Source organism: Pinus tabuliformis, chromosome 9 (assembly GCF_031772625.1).
Source record: "Pinus tabuliformis cultivar Carrire ecotype Pingquan chromosome 9, CPIR1, whole genome shotgun sequence".
In the NCBI taxonomy this organism is placed as follows: Eukaryota; Viridiplantae; Streptophyta; class Pinopsida; order Pinales; family Pinaceae; genus Pinus; species Pinus tabuliformis.
Window position 1 is genome coordinate 1058412873 of NC_142307.1, and position 22819 is coordinate 1058435691.

The 22819-nt window shown below is 41.6% G+C and overlaps 1 pseudogene; it reads left to right on the forward strand.

Annotated features, from left to right (window-relative positions):
* Positions 1 to 22819, forward strand: part of LOC149152383 (ABC transporter C family member 2 pseudogene) — a 99341-nt pseudogene that overhangs the window by 63945 nt on the left and 12577 nt on the right.

Sequence of the window (22819 nt, forward strand, 5' to 3'; positions counted from 1 at the left end):
GGCGGAGGAAGAAGACCAATCCACTCCGTATCTTGGCTAAGGCATCCCTCAAAGATCATGGCACTCACTAGCATCAGCTACAGCACAAATCCCAAATTTTTTTGAGAATTTTGGGTAATTTTGGTATTTTTTGGAAATTTACAGGTTTTGGCTTCTCAACGGGTCTCACCCCCGGTGAGACCCTTTGTCATCGTAGCTCCGTTTTGCAAAAACTCAACATTTCTAGATTTTTCATGCAAATTTACACATGCCTATGGATGGACTTGAGTTTTTATGGGGTTTTGGGCTTCCAGAAGGTCAAAATACAGGCAAAATTTGACTTTCTGCCCCTTTTTTGAGTTGCAGAAGCAGTCTTGGGATAATTGACTTTTGACTAGGAAAATGACCTCCAAATCCAAAAATTCCAGTTGGGTTGGAAAGTAGACTCAGAGACCTTTCCAACGAGCTATCCTACACCCAATTATGACACCAGGAAGGCCTCCAAACAGAGCTCCAACGTGCGCGACCCGTTGAGGAAATGTGCGCGACCCGTTGAGGAAATTGTGCCAGATTTGGCCAGTTCAGCCCAGAAAACGCAGTTTGGCTCCAGTTTGACTTTTTGGGGTTGATGGTGGTCCTCTTGGATGTAATTGTGACATTTTTTGGATACTTTTACTCTTGTTTAACTCTTCTAGAAGTTTCTTTCATGTAAAGGGTAAAAATTGAATGTATGAACTGGTTTCCAAGTTTATAGAGGCAAGTTGTTTTAAATGCCTATTTTGTAGTGCTTAGTTTAGAAGTGGTTCAAACAGCTCCTAGGATAGTGAGCTCGACCCATGGAGGCAGGGAAAGAGGTTAGATCATCTATATTATGTACTTTCTTGCTAATTTTCATGGTTGGACTCTTGAGGGAGAAGCTATCATTGTATTATTCACTTGTATCTCTGCAATTTTTGGCTAAGGAAGACCAGGGTTTTGCAGTCATCTTTGGGATTCTTGTGGACTCATGTGTTGATGATGTTTATCTTAATGTATTTGTAAGTGTGTTTATGTGCTTCATCTCCTTTCTTTACTTCTGCATATTAAACAAATGAGGTGTTAAAGTATGAATTCATGCCTACCATGCTCTGCTTTAAAATTTGTTTAATTTCTATGTTTTCTGCTGTCTAAAGAGAATTCAAAGTCCTTGTTTGCTCTCTTTAGCTCCTCCTCTTTCTTTCCTAATCATCCACTTCAACTAAAGGCATCAATACAGGTTCCTACCTCGCCCCAAAGACCCCCCTGCAGAAACTGTGTCAAATCCCCGCACCCTAAATTGCAGCTCCTCAAATTGCCACCAAAAACCCCAAAAACCCCCCAAATCAACCTTTATAATTAGTTTACTAGCCTAATATCAGTGTTACCTTGTTGGTCATCTCATCCCATTGAAGATCAACCGAGATTGACCGGAGAGAGCCTTCTCCTGCCCCGTAGGGCTAGCTACGAGGCTGAATGGTTTGATGTAGCCTTGAGGTTTACCTTTCTCAGCCTGAGGTGAAATTTCAAGCGCTAACACCCATCAACACCTTGAATCATTGATCCAACCCCCACATAGATTTAGTCGATGTCTGTTTGATTTCTTTTAGTTTTGTGATGCATTGTGATTCATATTTCAACTTCTTGAATTTGATACCAATGCTTTATTGATTTCATCCAATGAAGAAGTTGGGTTAGTCACAAATTATTTCGTATACTAGGTTAGCACTCTTTCTCGTTGCGACGTGACTAGTTGCACCTTATTTACATCATCACTAGTGATCTCTCTTGTTGTCCATACTGCATAAGCTACAAACCAGAACTAATCAGGATCCTTTGATCCCAATCCTTTAAAAAATAGGTATCTTAATGTCATTGTCCTTTCTTCTTCTCAGGGGGCTAGGTGGAGGGGGAGGGGGTGGGGGTGTAGGGGAATTATGGGGAGGGGGATGGGGTGTAATGGAGGTGGATGGATGGGGAATCCAAAAGATGCCTTGATTCTTCTTAACTCCTAACTTCGACGCGCCTTTAGGATGGGCAGGGGAATGTCGTGGGGTTGTAGGGTTACTTCTTTCTTCTTCACTCTCAGATCCTCCTAATAAGGGGATATAGTCAGTTTCAATAAAATTCTTTGGATCTGTTCTGTATCATTTTCCACTTCGTGTAGACCTTGGTTCAGGCTTGTTTCCTCTTCGTCCAAACATTAATCTAACTGCATTTGCAGAATCCCATTTTCACACAATAACATCTTAATCCAGAGATTAAAATATCTTAAGAACTTACCTCATGGTCCTTTGAAAAATCTTCATTTAGCTTCACTATAGGACACGATCGCATTTATCGCAAACTCAGTGATAAATCCTCCCAAAATGTTATCGATATAGAAATCAACATCCCTTGAGATATTGTTATTGATGTTCTTAAGTCACCGTACCAATTCAGGGTTCCACTCCTTAGGTTCGTCGTTCTTGAAACAAGTCTTATGCTCGGTAAACTTAAATACCCACCTGTATAATTCAATGTGGAATGAACCAAAGAATATTTTGTATTTCTCTTCAAAGATGTACTTCTGCAACTAGTCTTCAGCTGAAAATCGAGGGTTTTTGTTCTCTTTTTCTGCAAATTCTATTTCTTTATGTTAAACCCTCTCCTGGATTTCTTTCTTCAACAGATGCCAAAACATATCCCTTAAGCAGATCTCAGTCCCGGCAACAAAACCATTTATTGGTTTAAGGGGGCTTGACCCAGGTTCAGAGTGTACTGCGTACCAAAAAAACTCTCAACCATTGGCCCTTTCGGTAATGACCTGCAATCATATCGCAATCTCACCCAAAGCAGTTATGGGAGGTTTCAAAACCAGGTTTCTGTAGCCAGATGGATATGCGCATTGTTTCGTTTGTGTGTTCACTTATGTCTTATATCTTCCTACAACTTCGCGTACATGAATAACTTCGCATTGATGGTCAACTTCATAGATTGGTACTTAACACATAAACATAATAGAAAACAATATAACATGTATTATTTCACATAATTCAGTAAAAAGCACACATAACGATATCAATAACAAAGAGAATCAACACATAAAGATACACAATACTTTGCTAAAACTTCTTCTTTATTAATAAGGATCTTCAATACATGCTCTTCCCTGACCTACACACCCAACTGTAGGTGGTCTGCGCTCACAACTGTAGACTCTTCAAGGCCTCCGTGCACTCAGCTGCAGAGCCTTCCCCAAAAATACAAACTACAAATACAAAGACTCAATTCGCTTATGATCTTCTCATGACATTATTCATATCTGACAAAGTATTACATCTCCTTATATATGTTTCGATACTACAAAACAATGGTCCACATACTATGGATCTGACAAAACAATGACTAAAACCCAATACCTGTTACAAATTAAGGGGCTTTGACCTGCCCAAAAGTCCCTAAAACATTGTGTAATGAATATAACTTCATCGGCTCCGCGCGCTCCGCTCCTTAAAATGCGGAGTCTTTGACCAAAACTTGGACCAAGTTGGGTTGCGCCCAACAAGTCTAGCATGGGATTTTCATTCCTAGGAGTTCCTTCATTCAACAAAAGATAAGTGGTCATTTTTGAAATCAACCATCTTGCATTTTCCGTTGTCACAGTCCAAGATCAAGTCTACAATCTTCATACTGGGATAATTAAACAATATGGCATAGTGTTTTCACCATATTTAGCATTCAGATTTTTGTGTATGTTCTTCTTGCATAATTTCATGTTCTTGATTAACTATTCACCTATTGCAAAACTTCCTAACAAATTATTTTTGATACCAATGATTATATAGAACTCGTATCTATATTTCATGAATGATATGACTTAAATTTCCTATGACTCAATTAACAATTGTAGTCAACTTTTATCAGTTAGATATTTTGACTTCATGGGTATTGTCACAGTAGGTTGGGTTTAATTTCTATGTAAATATCGACCAACGCCACAGAGAAAGTCGACCAATGCGTTCATTTGACCAACATAGTCAACATCGACCAACTTTAAAGCATATATCTCGTTGGCTAAAATCGATGAAGTCAAGTGTTTTTCCTAAACCATGTTATGTGCCTCAACCATATCACGATGTGAGTAAGTTGATCCTCCTTTCTTTTATTGAAGAAAAAATGGTATGTGCCACAATCCTTTCTTGGTTTTCCTAACCAGTAATAAAAATTCAATTTGACTATATAGCATGCATCGACCAATCAAATCAAACCACAAAAATTGATCCATCATTAATAGCTTATAGATGGTTGGGATCGTTTCAAGACAAGATCATAGCAAATCACGCGTCATATTACATTATTCGAGTGCATGTACTAGCACTTGTCCCTGGAAATTCTCATGCCGGAAGGCAGGAGCTTTGACATGATGTTGGTCTACCCATTGGTCATTTCCTCTGACTTCCTTGAGTCCTACATCGAAAGTCAAATCTAGTTCTACCATTGTCGAAATCAACTTGAGCAAATTTATTGAATCAAACCAGTCAAATCAGATAAATTCATCTAGTATTCACGAACAGTGATATACTATATTGAATTGATATACTAGATTGAATCCAACCAATAAGTTGAAGGGTCGATCACCTATTCAATTAATTGATTGAAAAAAATAGAGGTAATTTGTGTGGCTTCTTCATGGTCAACCCGACCAGTAGAATTTAGTTTGGAAGTCAATAATTCATAAGAGGATTTCAAACTCATTTCGGCAAGTAGCTTTCAAACAAGTTTGCATTCCTTATACCAAGCGGTGACAGTTTTTTTTTAATTCTCTTAGCAGGTTCTCTGCCTTTAGCACCAAACAAATCATCTTTCAACTTTCATGTATATTAATTTTATGGGGCATCATATATTCTTTGGCCATCCCCAACATCTTTCACAAATATCTCTTCACTTGCACAATGCAAACTAATCTCTTTGTTTTCTTTGTGCATGTTCATTTTCTTTTTTTTCTTTTTTGCATGTTATCTTCCACGAGCCTTGATATTCACGAACACTTTCTTGGCAGCAAATTTTCCTCTCACAGTATCTTCTCAGTGTACGTTCAATTTACAGATTTTTTATCTTTTCCTGCATAAGCATTGGTGTTCTCTTCCTCTGGATGTTTTCTTTTTTTCTTTTTTCAGATCTTAACTTTCAACATTAAAAATCTTCAATTTGATCATAGCAACATCATCCAGCTTTCATATTTCATAAATATTCAATTCAAACATAGCAGCAACAACCAAATTTCATATTTATTTCATCTCTAGACAAATTTGGAATTGCAACTTGTCCAATTGATTCATCCTCTTTGCTTTTTTCTCTGCAGATTCGAACTACTCCTTCATTTGTTGTCGCAGGCACCCAGCGAAACGAAGGAGGCAATGACACCAACTATTGTATGCAGACAACAAGAACGACCAAGAACAGGTTACATTATAACAGAATAATAAGAACACACATATACACAAAGAATAAGAGAATATTGAGAAGGGAATTATGATCTATGTTTGCATTGATCTTAGTGTATATTTATACAAGATGTATGTGGTTGGAGTGGTTGTACCTGCTCTCAACCACATATTTACATTACCTTACATATATACCAAGGATTTCTAACATAATTATGATGACAAACATAGGTCTAAAGAGACCCTTACAACAATCTCAAACCATCCAATCCTTGAGAAAGAAAAAATAAAAATAAAATAAAACAAAAACAAGAGGAATAAAATTATCATTGAAAACCTCCTCTTAGGCACCTAGGACATGGTCTAAGATTGAAAACCTATCTGAGGCAGTTTTTTAGTTTGTAAAATAAAATTCCTCTTCCAGGAAAACCCTTACAAGCTTAGTAGGATATGAAAATGGTGAAAACCAAAAATCACACAATTACCCTGAAAAAAATAAAAAATATATATATAAGAAAAAAAGAGAAAATTGAGCAAAAAAAAATAGTTAATCCTTTTATCTTTCAATTTTATGATGTGTAGAATACTACGACCTACTTCTGAAAAATGGACATTAGAATTAGAACATAAGGCTATAGGAGAAAAAAAAATACAACGAAAATGTGGGCTTACATGTCACAAATTCTCGAAAGAAAGTCATGTCTTACTTGTCATAATTTTATGTCTAACAATAACCTTTTTTCCACTTTCACCATGCTTCTTTCTTCTATACAATTCATGCTCCTACATAAATATCACTTTTTGTCATTCCAAACTCACATGCAAACTCATTTTTCTCTCTAAACAGGTTTCTACAAGAAAGCTACAACCAATGTTGTAAATCTACCAAAAAGATACAAGCAATCCTGTAAATATACAAGAAGCCGCAAAATTCATCAAAAGCTACAGTTCAATTAAAAATTCATGATCTAGCCTTGAAAAAAATAAAAATAAAAAATAGCTTCAACAAGGAAATTACCACACTCAACAAGGAGGAATTGGAAATTGTTTCTCCAATAGGATACACTGTTATCCTATAGGATCCTCTGCAGTCAAAATTATATGGAAACAACTTTTGTATTTGCAATAAATTTTTCTCCATGACAACTCTATTTGATCCAGTAATACTATACAATCCTCATAAATTAATCCTTAATCCATTCACTCTCATTTTTTTCATGTATATTACATTATGCATAATACAAGTTCATAACATCAAACTATTAGAAAATGTGGTAACAATAGATAACTCTAAAAAAGACATTGCATGTGTTAAAAGGTGACAACTCCACCAAGCAATGGACATTGGTAAATCCTCCATGCATGCGAGTGCTCATAGGAAAAACTCAGACAAGGTAGTAATCATGTCCAGTAATCAATGGGTCATTGCTTGACTAAATCTAAAATTATCACTCGCAACACGCCAAACCACTACCTAAGACTTATACAAGTTGATGTTGAACTCACCATTTGCATGTAAATGAAAATTGCTCCAAAAGAAAACACTTTTCTCTCTATTACAAGGTTTCTACTATAGGTTTTCCGGTACAGGGTTTGTTAAATGGTTTGTGGGTTCTATAGGAAATGTATCCATGATTTATACAAGAACATTGTCTATGGATTCTACCCCCACAAGAGCTACATTTTACACATTCTACAGGAGAGATAGCATCAATTCTCTACAAGCACATTGTAGAAGTAAATAACCATCCTCAACAACTGCAATTTAAACAATGTCATCCAAACTATTGTATGATTATCATTTTTTGTGTTTCCTCTTTTTTTCCTTAGAGACATAAGAAGCAGTGGCACTTCCTATAAGCAATTGGGCACTCTATGGTCACTTAGATATACAATCCCTCACCAAAAACAATAAGGATCCTCCATTGTTGGTATATTCGAGATATAGTTGCATAAAAAACTTTGTAAGATTCATGTAAACTTCCATAATGGGAGTTAGGCTTAAGAGAAGAGAGACCACTAACACTAGAAAAATTCATTAGAATCCTTGGGTAATGAACATATTTTAGAGAAGTTAATGGTTAGAATTATTTGAGAAGTTAAGCGGGTATGATGATGACATAGCTTTAGAGATTTCCTTGAATTTCCAATGCTATAGGAGACAAGAGTATATTTCAAGAGTAAGAGGACTGGAAATCCATGGTAATGAGGTTATCCTTAGTAGGGTCATTGGAATACTTACATGCCTACCTTGGCATAAAGAGGAAAGGTAAGAATGAACCCTTTCTAAGAAAAACTTCCTTATATAAAATGAAAAATTTGTTGAGGATATAAACGAAATCAAAAGAGAGAGTTTTCCACCTCCTTAGAATGAAATTGCCTATCACATCTTGAAATATATTTCCTATGAGGTGAGGCTCAATGTATTTTATGATTATTAGTTCAAGATGCTTCACCAATTGAGACATGAATCACATCTCCCACCAGCTCAAACACTAAGTATTCCTTGTTTTCTTTTACATTCTTTATATGAGATGAGTGGTAAGGTGAAGTTAGGGAAAGAAGAATATTTGGCCCACCATGGGCTAATCAAGTTAATAGTCTCTGATGCACCAAAGAGATCATATTACCCTATCCCACAGTAGAATTTATGGATATGGATAGACAATCCTTCCTAGAGACCCAAAGGGTTGTAACAGCCCTGGTGAAAATTCCATGTAATAAAAGTAAATAAAGGCAAAAATAATAACCACGGTTGATGGGACACTTATTCCAGGCTGAATGTTGGGCAAGACATCTTAGTGGGCATTCATTTGATTGCTTATGGCTAAGGAAATGGCTAAGGCTTCGGAAAGGAAAAATGGCATTTTTCTCACATTTATTTATAAAAATAATGGAAATTAGGAGAAAAGGAAGGTGAAAGGTCACAGGTTGAGGTTGCATGTGAGGACAAAATTGATGGAAAATGAAGAAAATAGAGGCCTCATTCATAAAAAGGCTTCTAAGGATCAGTTAGTAACCTTTTTTCAGTTGATTTTTGGAGCTCTCTCATTATTCTCTCTCTCTCACACACTCTTGGACACTTAGAGTTTTCTTGGAGCAATTTTGGCATTGGAGTAAGAAAGACAAAGAAGACAAGAGGAAGCAAAGATCAAGCAGGGAAAAGCAGGATCAAGCAACTACAATAGGCTTCATTGCAGGTATCGAATTGCATGTGTATTTTCCTTGCTAGATTTGGCATGCATGGCATTGCATGTGGTTCTTTTATATCATGGAATGGGTTTTTCCAGGTGTAACAGTGTTTCTCAGCCTAGCCTTACCATTTCCAGATAGCCATGGTGTGATGGGGGTTCTCATGTTTTGATTGAGCTAGATCACCAGATGGATTCGAAGCTACATGAGGTGGATCTTAGAATGATAGAGCACATGGCTTAGTGATCCCTTAACTAGACTATGGATCACAGTAAATCCACTAGCCTAGTGACCCCTAAGCCAGACTGTGGATTTCGGTAAAGCCAGGATTGTGTTTCCTTAGTGGGCCTAGGAATCCTTGTCGTTGAATGGCAAGATATACGGTAAATCTAAGAGGTGGTTTTCTCTCTGTTGGGCCTAGTAATCTCAGGTTTGGGATATGCGGTAAAGCCTAGAGAGTGGGTCTCAGTTTAGGGCCTAGTGATCCAGGTTTAGATTGCGGTAAATCTTGAGAGACTAGGAGACAGGAAAATTCCTCACAATGTAGGCGAGAAATCCGGTGGCATTCATTCTTGTTTGGCTTAGTGATTGGGTGGAGATCATGGTAAAGCTTGTTATTATGTGTTCATTGTGTTGGCCTGGTGATCCGGGATGGATTACTATAAAGCAATGTTTTTATTGATGAGGGTGAGATGGTTTAGCCTCAGTATGCCCTAGTTGGTTCTTTTGGTTTGAGTCCCACATTCATGCTTGGAATATGGCATGGGGATGAATGGATGAAGAGATATTTGACTCAGCCATTCTATGGTCTAGTGGAACATGGTAGTCCCATCTCTGGTTGGTTTATTGCATTCATTAATGAGAAATTCATTCCCTTGATTTCATGTGTAAATGTAGTGATGTATATGTGGATTTTATGGCTAATATGCTTATGATATTTTTGTCCCTATTATGCTGGTTATATGTATGTTTTATGATAGCAGCTATTTATGGATCGCGTCATGTTTTTATTTGCAAATGAATGGATAGTGTATATATGGCCTAATAGATGATAATGTAGAAAATGACATGAGGGAAAAACAATTCATAGTGATTCTCAGATAAGTATGAGATCCCTACACTTAATTCTCTTGTTTACACCTGTAGATTACATGTTGATGATATGTTTGACGAAATGCCTGGCATGGCTAGTAGGGGTCTGATTAAGGTCTTGTTCAACTTATTTCTTTTTCATCATTATTTCCCTGTTCTATTACTATTCCTGAGTTATCATTTCATTCCTGGAATTGACCTAGGCTCTTGACCTGAAAAAGTGGCTCAATTCCCGAAGTCGCTAGCATAGCACTAACAAATTTAGTCTCTGGTCACTAGCAGGAAAGCTTGTGAGATAAACTTTGGATTTTTGGACGCTCTCTTACCTATAGCATGATAGAGACTGAGGCCTAATATTTCCAAAACATCAGTGGGACCCAAGGACAGGATGTCTAAGTCGCTGACATGTCTCTTGAGGGTTCTATTGCTGATGTGGATAGGTTGGTTGATGTGTTCCATCGATTCCACTTCCTTAAGGTCACATATGAGGTCAAATCCAATCATAGTAGCCTCTCGTCACATGTTTACCCATTTGGCATGGTTACTTGGGTAGATGTGGGAGGAGGGTGTTACAGAGTGGTATCAGAGCGGGTTACACTCTCTTTGGGTCATATCCGATACCAAATAGTGGTATCAAAGCATGGTTCACCCCTCAGACTGGATGGCCGGTGTGTGTTGGTTATGCATGCATGTCAGTTTCATGTGTGTCTTTTACACTTTCATTCCATGTGCCTATTACATTTTCTTGATGATTGATCATGGTTAAAATAACGTTGTCATGAAGAATTTGATGATTGATTTTGTGTAATGCATCGTCATGAGTATATGATTGGTTACATATTGTTGCATTTCACTTACATGTTGATTTTATGTCACCTACTTACATCCTTGTATGTTAGGATGCATTCGTGTAGGCTTTATTACATGTATCAGTCTTGTAGGTTGATTACAAGAATTGATCGCTTATGCTCGACTACGTGCATTTATGTGTATGTGTGCTTGATTTATCATTGCTTATGCATGTTTATGGTTGCATGTGGCAATGTGTGTTGGAGAGGCAAATCCCCTCTACGGATAGAGGCGATCCCTACTAGCCCAGAACGGGTCTAGCAACAATCATCAATGCTACTATGCATATTCCTAGTTGCAATTAAAAGATGGGAAAGAACACCTACTTGGGGTCCAACGCTTGTCGTTTGGAGAAGAGATGCCACTTTCACTCCTTCACTTTAGCTGGTCACGATCCTTCCGCGATCCCCGCGAATAGATACCTGCACGCACGAAGAGAAGACAAACACAAGCGTGAAATCTAGTAAAAGCAACTATACATCAGTCAGAAAAGATGTAATTCACATTATACATTGCATAGACAAATGAGAATGGAACAATAATAGCAGTCATATATTATTAATCGAAATAGAGAAGAGTACAACCAAGCGTTCTGACGTCGATATCCTTCTCAAGAGGGGCTGGTCAGCAAGCTCTTCAAGCATTCACTTTTGAGGATAGTTCTCCCAAGACAAGACACTCTCTCTCTCACACAAATAAATCAACATAACCTTCCTTAAGCTACCAATCACTTCCACACCTATCACACCAACTACCTACAGCAGCAGCAAAATGAGCACACAATACAAAATATGCCAAATATTCCCCCTCCTAACTAGCTGCTCATGGTAATGGTGGAGGCTTATATAGGAGAAGGAGTCTCCTAGAAAGGTGGAAGGATGAGCTTATCTCCAAGGGGAGAGGTTGCAAAGGGTCGAACAAACATGCCATAGAAGGGAGGCGACATTCACAAGACTAACAACCAAGCCTGGAGTTATCTGGAAGGCGGGCTGTTGGAACAAATTCGCCTAAACTGGATCAGCGCGGGTGCATAACTGGCCTGGAGCGCTGACAACGCGAGGCATCAATAGTAAAGCCTCGGTCAGCGCGGGTTGATACAAGCGCAGGTAGCGCTGGTGAGTCAGCGTGGAAAAGACGTGTGCTTTCGCGCTGGCAGCGCACGTGGCTAGTTATAAAGCGCCAGTCAGCGCGGAAATTTTAGAAACAGACGCGCTGATGAGGAAAACTTTAGAAAAAGTGGGTTTTTGACCAGTTCAGAAGGCATGGACTTGGTTATTGTGAATTCTTGGCACAGTAGGGATACTGACTAGATGACAGTGACAAATTACTGTGTAACAGATGCCCCCTAAAGCATGAAGACCAAGAGAGCGGGAGGTGTGAAATGCTTTACGAGACTTTGCCGAACTGGAACACCACTAGGAAGGACCGAACATCTCTGATAATCAAGTACATGCAGTCTAGGCATGGGCGCAGCCATCCAAAAAGACATGCGAAAGGTCTGTGGAATGGACACAGCCACCCAGCTAAAAAGACCACGATGGTGATAAGGTATGGTCGCAGCCATCCATGAAGACTGAGGTATGGGCGCAGCCATCCATCTATGAGTCATGTAATGATCATCCATAAATCACAACCTGGACCAGAACAGATGGAGATCCAGGGTCTTGCGCTCCATCTCGACCCGAACAAAGTACAAGTCCAGACATGTGAATACATGAGTTGAAGTCGAACATGCATGAACATCGTCTGATTACCAGTCAATGATGAGAACTGTTAACAGACGCGAGAGAAACCACTAATAATGACAATGGCCCTCAAGGTACTATGGGTACAATCCGCGGCGTGTGAATCAATGAGCTGGCATCGAACACCCACGGAATCATTCGATCGGAGGCCAATGATGTAAACCTCGCATCGAACACGAAGAACCTGCCATTGAGGCATGCAAGCTCTAAGGCACCTGAAAGGAGTCTCTAGACCACGTTCCTGGATAATGAGTTGGAGTCAACAGGAAGTGACCTTGATCGAAGGTGGGCCATAATGTTTCCCACATCATCGACACGAGACAGAGGTAAAATGATTTGTGTGAGATAGTAGAGGGGGTTGTATGCGTGCAGAGGTCAACTTCTCTTGAACATATCAGCGGCACGACAGTGGATGTGGCAGTATTTGACATCAAATGAGCAGAGGGTATGATGACGAGGCAATGAGCAAATGAGTGGTCAAATAGGATAACCCATACCCATGGAGGCCAATTGTGAAACAGAATGAGGAATTCCCACCCGACACGAATGCAGACCGGTGCCATGTTCAACAGTGACATACTGCCGACACGACTATTATTATTGTTCCTTTTTCCCCACCATTTCTGGCAGGTACCCCGGTTATTTTTTGGATGACAAGCTTGACGGGGATAGCATATGCTTGGAAAGGCGTCATGTTGACAATGTCCGATGTCATCGAGTTTTTAACAAGTCTGACAAAGGAAAAACTCGGCGTCTTTTCTTGTTTAGGGAGTCTGAAAAGACAGCGGAAAAGGAGACTCCAGGGGGGTCCCTTTTCGTAAAGTTGTGTCTCTCGAGCCCGAAAAAGTATAAAACGGTGCTCGAAAGAACCGCCCGACCATTACGATCGAGGAGTACTTTTCGTAAATAGTGCCTTCGACCCGAAAAAGTAAAAAAGCGGTCGAAAACACGTCGTTTTAGAGCCGTTAACGAGCGCGAAACGACAAATGCCCGGCAATCTTTTTAAGTTCCACGGTCGTAAAAAGAGCTTAAAATGACCGCCCTTTGTTCCCTTTAACGAGCTAAAAGGAGGCTCGGCAATCTTTTCTTGTTTCATGTCGGAAAAGAGCTTAATGACGACAGTTTCGAAACCAAGTGTATCCAGGACAATCATGACTCCACCGCTTTTGAGAACCTGCACAATGAAAAATACCCGCATAAATCCGTTCGACATATTAAAAATATAGTCAAGCATGCATAAAGACGTACGACATGACAGAAGCGCTAAGCCCACGGTAAAAATATGACCCAAAAAACCCATATATAGTTAATTAAGCCATTTTTACTATAAATAGAAAGGTAAATAGTCATTTTTACCATTGTTACCAAATTGAGCCTTTGAGGACGTTGTGAAGCTGCGAAGTTGACGGAGCCAATTCTTCCTCGTGCGGACACCATTTGGCGAATGGTTTGCTCCAGGTAGGTTTCTCTTACCATGCGCCCTGTTTTGAGTCTTTTTATAGGCATTTTAACGGTCGGATTGGCCCAATTGGGCGATTTTTTGAGCCAAGGGTGCGCTCTCGGTCAGCGCGGGTTTCCCGCTCGGGACCACGCTGACCGATAAAAATTGCACGTAGCAGTTTTCGGGTCAGCGCGGAAAACCCGTGTTCTTCCGCACTGACCTGGAGAAAATACAAAGGATCCGCCATTGTCAGCGCGGCTGTTTTAAAAACAGCCGCGCTGGCGCAGTCAAATTCCAATTTTTACATTTTGAACGTGAATTTTTAACTTGTCAGCACTCTAATTGCTTTTAGTGCCCATGCAGGACGCAATGGCCTTCCAGTGGCAAGAGAGGGCTCATGATATTGAGGATGTAGCCGCTTTTGAAAGAGCGGATTGCCGAGACGCCATGCGGGCGTGTGGATTCCTGAAATTCTTCTTGACTCCTCGGTTGAGAGCTCACCACGACTTACTTGAGTTCCTGATCTGGTCATGGAACCCAATAGACGGCAAATTTACCATCCGTGGTAAAGATATTGAGTTTGATCCTATGGACATATATTTTTTGACCGGATTGTCGCGCCGGGGTGCGAGGCCCATTCTGGAGGGGCAGCGGCCCAGCAGCGAGATTCTCGATCAAATCATGGCTCGAGTGTGTCCAACAGCAGAGAAATCGCGGAGTGGGAAGGTATCAATTCCCACGGTGAGAAACATAGTCCTTCGCACCATCCTTTTTATGGTGACCCGGGCAGCGGGATGTTTGGCCAACCACGAGGCCTCTAAGACTCATCTACTGCTAGCGCTTGATTGTCTATAGCCTACAGTGTTTGATTGGGCCACCACGGTGACCAACAGCATGAAGAGGCAGCTCAACAACTATCGTCGCGGCGAGTCGAAACAGTTCGACTATGGGTCGCTCTTACTCCCACTCATTCTGGAGCGGGTGCCAGTCATGCGGCTGCAGACTATGGCCGTGGATCCACCTAGAGGTCCTCGGGAGACGAGGGCCACTCGATGGACTCGCATTATGCCACGCGGAGGTGGTGGACGGCCAGCTACATGGGGAGTGATCTTTCGAGAGTGGTTGGAGCATCAGATCGTTTTCGTGGAGGATTGGCCATACGCGGGTATGGACTTCCGCAATGATCCTGATATGCCACTGCCTCCAGGAGAGCATTGGGATGATGGAGGTATGATACTTGATTTTTCTGAGTTTTTTAATGTTTTTAATTTTTTATGCATATGTCTTGATAATTGTCACGTTGTGCAGATGTGGGACCTGTCAGACCCATCGGCTTAGCCCCAGAGGCACGGAGAGAGGGGCAGGGAGCTGATGTCCTTGCCTTGGTCCCTCCAGGAGTTGATACTTCGGAGGCCATAGCTCGCAACCTTGAGGGGTTGCTGGTGGGGGTGCCAGACTATCAGGGAGTCGAGGAGGTTCCCATAGAGCACCAGATCCATACAGTGGGGGTGGCACCCAGGGTGCACCGCTTGTTGAGGCAGGTGGCACGAGCGGCTGTGTGCTATAGAGAGCACAACCCAGCACAGTAGTCGCCTAGGTTTCTTTTTGATGTTTTGAGAGACATATGTCTCATATGTACGGAGGACAGTGACTCTTCATTTTTGACACATACATTTATTTTTGAGCGCCTCAGTGCGCCACACGATATATATATGTACATATCGATTTTTGGGATGGATCATTGTTACATGTGATGATGCTCTGTTTATGTTATGCGTTTGTTCAGTACAACTGTAATCTTATGTATGAATTTGCACAACACATGACCCATGTATTTTAATTTTTTTAATGCAAGCTTGAAATCACACATGGCACGCATGCAAATTATGCTTGGAAAACTAAAATGATTTTATTTATGATGTAAGCTTAAAGGCATGTATATACATGCAAACTATGCTTGATGGGAAACGACGGGCATGCCCCCCAGCATCGTGTCTCAATTCGAGGTGCATGCCCCCCAAGCTTCAAGCCATTGAAAATGGGTTGAAGGTTGACATAATGGTTATTTTGCTCGAATTGCACGAGCTCATGTTTCATTGTTTTAACGAGGGTGACACATGTAGAAGAACTATCCTCGGATCCAAAGTTGTTTCATTGTTTTAACGAGGTTGATACATTAACAAAACTATCCTCGAGACGTCTTGATTCATTTTTTAGCGAGCTTGACACAAGACAAAGAACCGTGCTCTGTGCAGGCTTCATCATAATGAATGGGAAGCGGAGGTTCCCAAGAGTGCCATCCCGGAGGGAAAGGCAACATTTTGGAAATCAGGGCCTAATGCCCCCAGGACACTGTGCACGACGGTGTCATCACTGGATACAGGCACAGGGCAGGTGGCCACATAGTTGATCTGCGGGGAGGCGGATGCAACGGGTGGATGGAAACCAGGAGGGATGGATAAGTGTGCCGGAGGGGCTTGTGGGCGGACGAACGATAATTGATCGAACACCACTATTCTCCCATCGTGTGGAAAGCAAACCACACGGAAAAGTGAAGAAACAAGGGCTCCCATGGCATACACATAATCACGACCAAGGAGAAGTCTGAAGTCTAAAGAACCTTGGGTAACTGAGATGTCTATATAGACAGTCTTGCCTCCCAAAGTAACAGGAAACTTCGGAAGGATCCCTAACGGCTGACTCGTTCCTCCGTCAAATGCGGTGAGATGCGGTGCGACGGGCACAAGCGATGGAGAACCCAAAGCTCGCCAAGTAGTAACGGGCATAAGACTAACCGATGCTCCTTCGTCTAGCACAGTGCCAGGCAGCGCCTTATTGCAAGCATAGGCGGTGACCCAGAAAGGCACATGGGATGGGAGAGGAGGGGTAGTCAAATGACTCCAATCGAAGGAAATGACCGAACTACTTGGTGGGGGAACCATATGGTTGCCCCCCTGCTCGGAAAGGACCGAATCTGAATTCTCCGGAGAGGTTGCAATAGGAGAACCATTATCAAGCTCAGGAGAATCTGACGAGACGAGGAGAACATGGGAATGATGTTCTTCCGAAACAGGGTGATCGACAGGTGTGGGGCACGAGTTGTCACCCCTCCCGACCAATGGTTGGTCGAGGACTGGCTGGACACAGCCAGGTTGAGGAAGAGAGGTTTGAACAAGAGAAGAATGTGAATCAATCTCTTTATCAGAAGGGGGATGATCAGCAGTAGCAGAAAGACGTTGATATCCAGCCGGGAGTTGGGGTGAGGGAGCCGAGAGACTTTCCAAAACAGAGGAAGCTCTATCCATGAGCGGACAAAGGTGAAGGGAATGGCTACCTTCACAAAGTCGACAGGGGAAGCGAACCTTCCCTTTTCCCTTACCATTCCCAACTGATGAGGTAGCATCGCCATGAGCTTCAGTGGACGATGAGGGGTGGGTCGGATCATGAGACCATACTTCTAGTATCCTGGGGATGCTAGGACAATCGCGAAGAAGATGATCTTCCTTGCATAATCGACAAGGAAACTTGACCTTCTGCGGAGGAGTAGAAGGCAACCCAACCTCAGGTGTAGTGGAGTGGATAGTTGAATTTGGGGAGGTAATCGTGTGTGTAAGCTCTCCCTTAGGAGACTTCTTCTTCTTGGTCTTCTTCTCCTTCTTCTTAGCCACCTGGTTATGCGAATCGAGACTTTCACCAGGCGAAGTACAAGAGGAAGACGTAGAAGTAGGTGTCGAAGGGGAGAGATCCACCTTGAGATCAACATGATGTTGTGCAGGTGGAGGGATTGATGGACCATCAGCCGACACGACAGAGACCAGAGAGGTTGAAAACAACCACACGGGCAACTCGACAGTTAACCCTGGTAGGGACAACGTCACCATATACGGAGCACCAACATTCCCAAGAGGAGGGAATTGTCCTAGATTCCCATCAGAGGGGGAACTCCAGTCTCCTTCATGTTTCGAGAGTCGAGAAAAGGACGAAAAGATGACTCCAGTCTCCTTCGAATGTTTAATGAGCACGAAGTGACAAGACGCTCACAGGCACCTTTTCTTTTAAGGAGTCCGAAAAGGATCAAAAGTGACTGCTCTGGAGACTCTAGGTAAAAGGTTTACCAAGCGACCCGTAAAACTGCTTATACACCCCAGCAATTGTATGAGAGCCAAGGACTTTCCGTACTGCAGTCAATCTTCCCGAATGCTGTGTTCGGTGCGTTACGGTTCACAAGGCGGCAGACTCGGCTTCCTATGGATTAAGGATAAAAGCCTAGTGGGGTCTCCCTATATACTCGACGGTACGTGGGAGCACAGTCCGTGTTAGACCACTATCGAGTCACAGAAGGAGGAATCACCCAACCGTAATGTGAAGCAATAGTGACTATGTTTAAAGACGCCGGAACACGTCTCTAACCTATACCTCTAGATATTTGCGTTTAGTTCCAATGCGTTTTTAGATTAATTCAGTTCATTTTATGGTTGATCTTGAGTTATGTTTCGATTTCAGGCTCTATCGTATGTTCTCTCACAATTTACCTAGATGCAAACTATATGCCAAAGAAAATCATTTTGTTCGATGAATTCTAGCTATGAGAAGGTAAGGAATTTTTTAATCAAACAAAACGAATACAAGGAATCAAACAACCTAATGCAGCTAAGAGTGAGGAAAGGAAACTTTTCTTTTGAAAATGTAAATCAACGAAATGTTCTTTTCCTTTTCAATTCAAAGCAAAGCTGCTAGTTTGATTTCTTTTCAATGACACGGAGCATCTAAATGAATTTGGAGGAACCAAAACACCAAGCAAACTACTTAGTGAAAGCACACGAAGTTCTCAAAACACCCAAAAAGGTCCCCAAATCAAAGCGAAAACCCTAGCTCCGCACGAGCTATGTGATCTAAGCTCGGGAAGACAAACAAGGAGGAAGCAAGAAACTGCTCGGAACACAACCAAGAGACACTTCAACAATCACTCGAACAAGTGTGAAACACAAAACTGAAGTTGGCTGGTCAAACAAGAAAGTGAAATCCCTACGGAAGGCTTGACACACACACGACCGCTAGATGCCCTAGGGTTAGAGTGCGAAATCAATAGAAAAGAGCAAACACCCGGGGGATGCGAGTCACAACCAGTCAATCGAAGGTTCAACACAATCCAGCAATTGCAAAAGCGATGGCAGAAACACAAACCAAGCAGCGATAGCCAAGAGGAAGGTATTTTCAAAATCGAAAAATGATCAAAAACGAAACCTCGTAAAACAAGACTTCGCAAACAAGCATTTCAAGGTTCAGGCAATGAAAAACAAGTCATAGACCAAGTGGAAAGAAGAAGGGAAAGTCAGAGCAAGAGGTTCAGGAGGCTGATCTGGACAAAATTGAGTCTTACAGGATCAGCGCAGGTGGCCTTCAGCAACTCGGCGCTGACAAGAAGGGTCTTGTAGCAACTTTGCGACGTCAGCGCGGAAGCACACGAGAAAAGCGCGCTGGCTCAAAAACGAGGTCAGCGCGGGTATTAGATGTACAGTCGCGATGACAGGAAGAACAAAGAAGAAAGGACGTGACGTCAGCGCGTCTGTTTTAAATTAAAGCGCGCTGAAGGTAAAAAACAGGTAAAGCCAAAGCAAAAACTTCCCAAACCAAAGGCAAGAGCTTTTTAACAATCAAGACACTTCCCAGATGTACCCAGAAAGTTTATAAGCAGAGAAACAATCCCAGAATCTCGAAAAGAGAAAACAATCCAATTCAAACACAAAAGTGGACTCAAGAGACAAAAAGGCTGAATCCCCAGCGGAGTCACCAAATTGTTGGAGAGGCAAATCCCCTCTACGGATAGAGGCGATCCCTACTAGCCCAGAACGGGTCTAGCAACAATCATCAATGCTACTACGCATATTCCTAGTTGCAATTAAAAGATGGGAAAGAACACCTACTTGGGGTCCAACGCTTGTCGTTTGGAGAAGAGATGCCACTTTCACTCCTTCGCTTTAGCTGGTCACGATCCTTCCGCGATCCCCGCGAATAGATACCTGCACGCATGAAGAGAAGACAAACACAAGCGTGAAATCTAGTAAAAGAAACTATACATCAGTCAGAAAAGATGTAATTCACATTATACATTGCATAGACAAATGAGAATGGAACAATAATAGCAGTCATCTATTATTAATCGAAATAGAGAAGAGTACAACCAAGCGTTCTGACGTCGATATCCTTCTCAAGAGGGGCCGGTCAGCAAGCTCTTCAAGCATTCACTTTTGAGGATATTTCTCCCAAGACAAGACACTCTCTCTCTCTCACAAATAAATCAACATAACCTTCCTTAAGCTACCAATCACTTCCACACCTATCACACCAACTACCTACAGCAGCAGCAAAATGAGCACACAATACAAAATATGCCAAATATTCCCCCTCCTAACTAGCTGCTCATGGTAATGGTGGAGGCTTATATAGGAGAAGGAGTCTCCTAGAAAGGTGGAAGGATGAGCTTATCTCCAAGGGGAGAGGTTGCAAAGGGTCGAACAGACATGCCATAGAAGGGAGGCGACATTCACAAGACTAACAACCAAGCTTGGAGTTATCTGGAAGGCGGGCTGTTGGAACAAATTCGCCTAAACTGGATCAGCGCGGGTGCATAACTGGCCTGGAGCGCTGACAGCGCGAGGCATCAATAGTAAAGCCTCGGTCAGCGCGGGTTGATACAAGCGCAGGTAGCGCTGGTGAGTCAGCGTGGAAAAGACGTGTGCTTCCGCGCTGGCAGCGCACGTGGCTAGTTATAAAGCGCCAGTCAGCGCGGAAATTTTAGAAACAGACGCGCTAATGAGGAAAACTTTAGAAAAAGTGGGTTTTTGACCAATTCAGAAGGCATGGACTTGGTTATTGTGAATTCTTGGCACAGTAGGGATACTGACTGGATGACAGTGACAAATTACTGTGTAACAATGTGTACAATGGAGTAATGGTCGTTGTCATGCATAGGTCATAGCATGAATTGTTGATATGGCCTTGCATTGATGAATGGACCCTAGCTAGAATGATGTTTATGCATTGATGCACTTACTTGTTATATGTATATATGTTGTTATGATTATGTTATACATATATCACATTGATTTTATGATCTTGCAGATGAGGTATCCTCCCCAAATTATACTAAGGTAGGTTGATTTAATGTGATTTGGTTTATCTAACATATTATGCATTGTAGGAAACAGATCAAATGGCTAGCAAGGTGGTAGACTACATAGAATCTCCCTATGAATTAGATGGGCAGTGTGGTGTGGGGCACACTTCTAATTTGGTCGATGCATTGAGAAGTTTGAAGGAAGAGATAAGGAGTTGTAAGGCAGATAATGATCGGATCATACAGGCACAAGAGAAACAAGCAGATGTTAATGTTATACTTCTTCAGAGTTTGTCAAACTTGCAATGACAATGGTCACTTCGGATCATCCATCGATAGGAGGATAGAACTAATGGGGCATATGGAAGTAGGTCTCCTGGTAAACACAGGTCAGATAAATCTGATACATTGAGAGATGACAGGTTGTTGGACACTCCGAATTGGAGGGGCGATGAGTACATGTACTATTCTAGTTCTAGTTCTGATAAACATCATGATCATCATCGTTATCATCCTTACAGGAGGAGTGATAAGGGATACTTACTGGATGAATTCAAGAAAGAAAAACCACCTGCTTTTGATGGAGATGTGAAGAAGTCGGGAGATGCAAGGGCTTGGATACTTAGGATGAACAAATTCTTTGAGTTGCATGAGTACACAAATAACATGAAGGCCAGAGTAGCAATCTTCAGCTTAAAAGGTAAAGCATACATTTGGTGGGAAGATGTTAAGAGGGTCAGAGACATCTGGACATATGACTTGAGTTGGCGGGAGTTCAAGAGGATTTTTAGCAAGAAGTACTTGTCAGAGAGGTACTATGACAGTAAGGCCAAGGAATTCTATGAGCTAAAGATGGTATCAATAATAGACGAAGAGAACACGACCAAGTTTCTGGAGTTATTGAGGTATGTACCATATCTTACTGATGGGAAGGCCAAAGTTCAGTGATTTGTCAATGGTTTGTCATTAGCATTTAGAGATCGGATTGAGTATGATGAGCCTTGGTCACTTGAGGAAGTTATTGGGAAATTGAAGCATTGCTATAAACAATCAAAGTGTAAGAATGAATCTCAGCAAGGATGGAAGAGAAAAGACAAAGGTAAAGGTAAATGGAAGCCTAAGAGGACAAGGCCTCAGCATGAAGATGAAAAAGAGAATGTGGCGCCGCAAAAGAATTTTAATGGAGCTAGAAAAGGACATGAGTCATAGCAATAGCATAGAGGTGTGGGTATTGGTCTATTGGAGTGTTGGACATGTGGCAAGGAACACATTAAGAGAGATTGTCCACATAATCAGTGTGTTAGGCCTCAAATATTTAGTGCACATGAGGCGCAGATTGTTGGGGATGTTGGGCAGAGCATTCCTCGTATCTATGCACCAGTGGAAAATAGACAGGCAGAACACTAGGCATCTATCATTGAGATGGATGATAAGCTTTGTGATCAAATTATTTCTATTTTGATCGACCCTGGATATAATTATAGCTATGTTAGTCTTGAATTGATGGACAAGTGTGGTTTGAGTAAGGAATTGCATGCAAAGTCTTGATTAGTGCAGTTGGATACAGGTACAAGGAAGCGAGTTCATCATTGGGTAAGATCTTGTGCATTTGATTTGAATGGCATGCCTACCATAACACATCTAAATGTATTATCGTTGGGATCATACAATATGTTGTTGGGCATGGATTGGTTGCATCTTCATTGAACCAAGTTAGACTTTTATGACAAAGTTATTGAGTGTGTTGATGACAATGGAGAACCAAGAGTCTTGCAGGGTAAGAAGAAAGCCACATTAGTTAGGATGGTGACAGTTATGTTAGCAAAGCATAGCCACAGGAAAGGGTGTATGTTATTTGCAGTGCACATTTCTAATGGCAAGGGTAAGGACGTTGAGGATGTTGATGTTTTGAGAAGGTACCCAGTTTTACAGTAGTTTCAGGATGTATTTCCTTAGGACATTA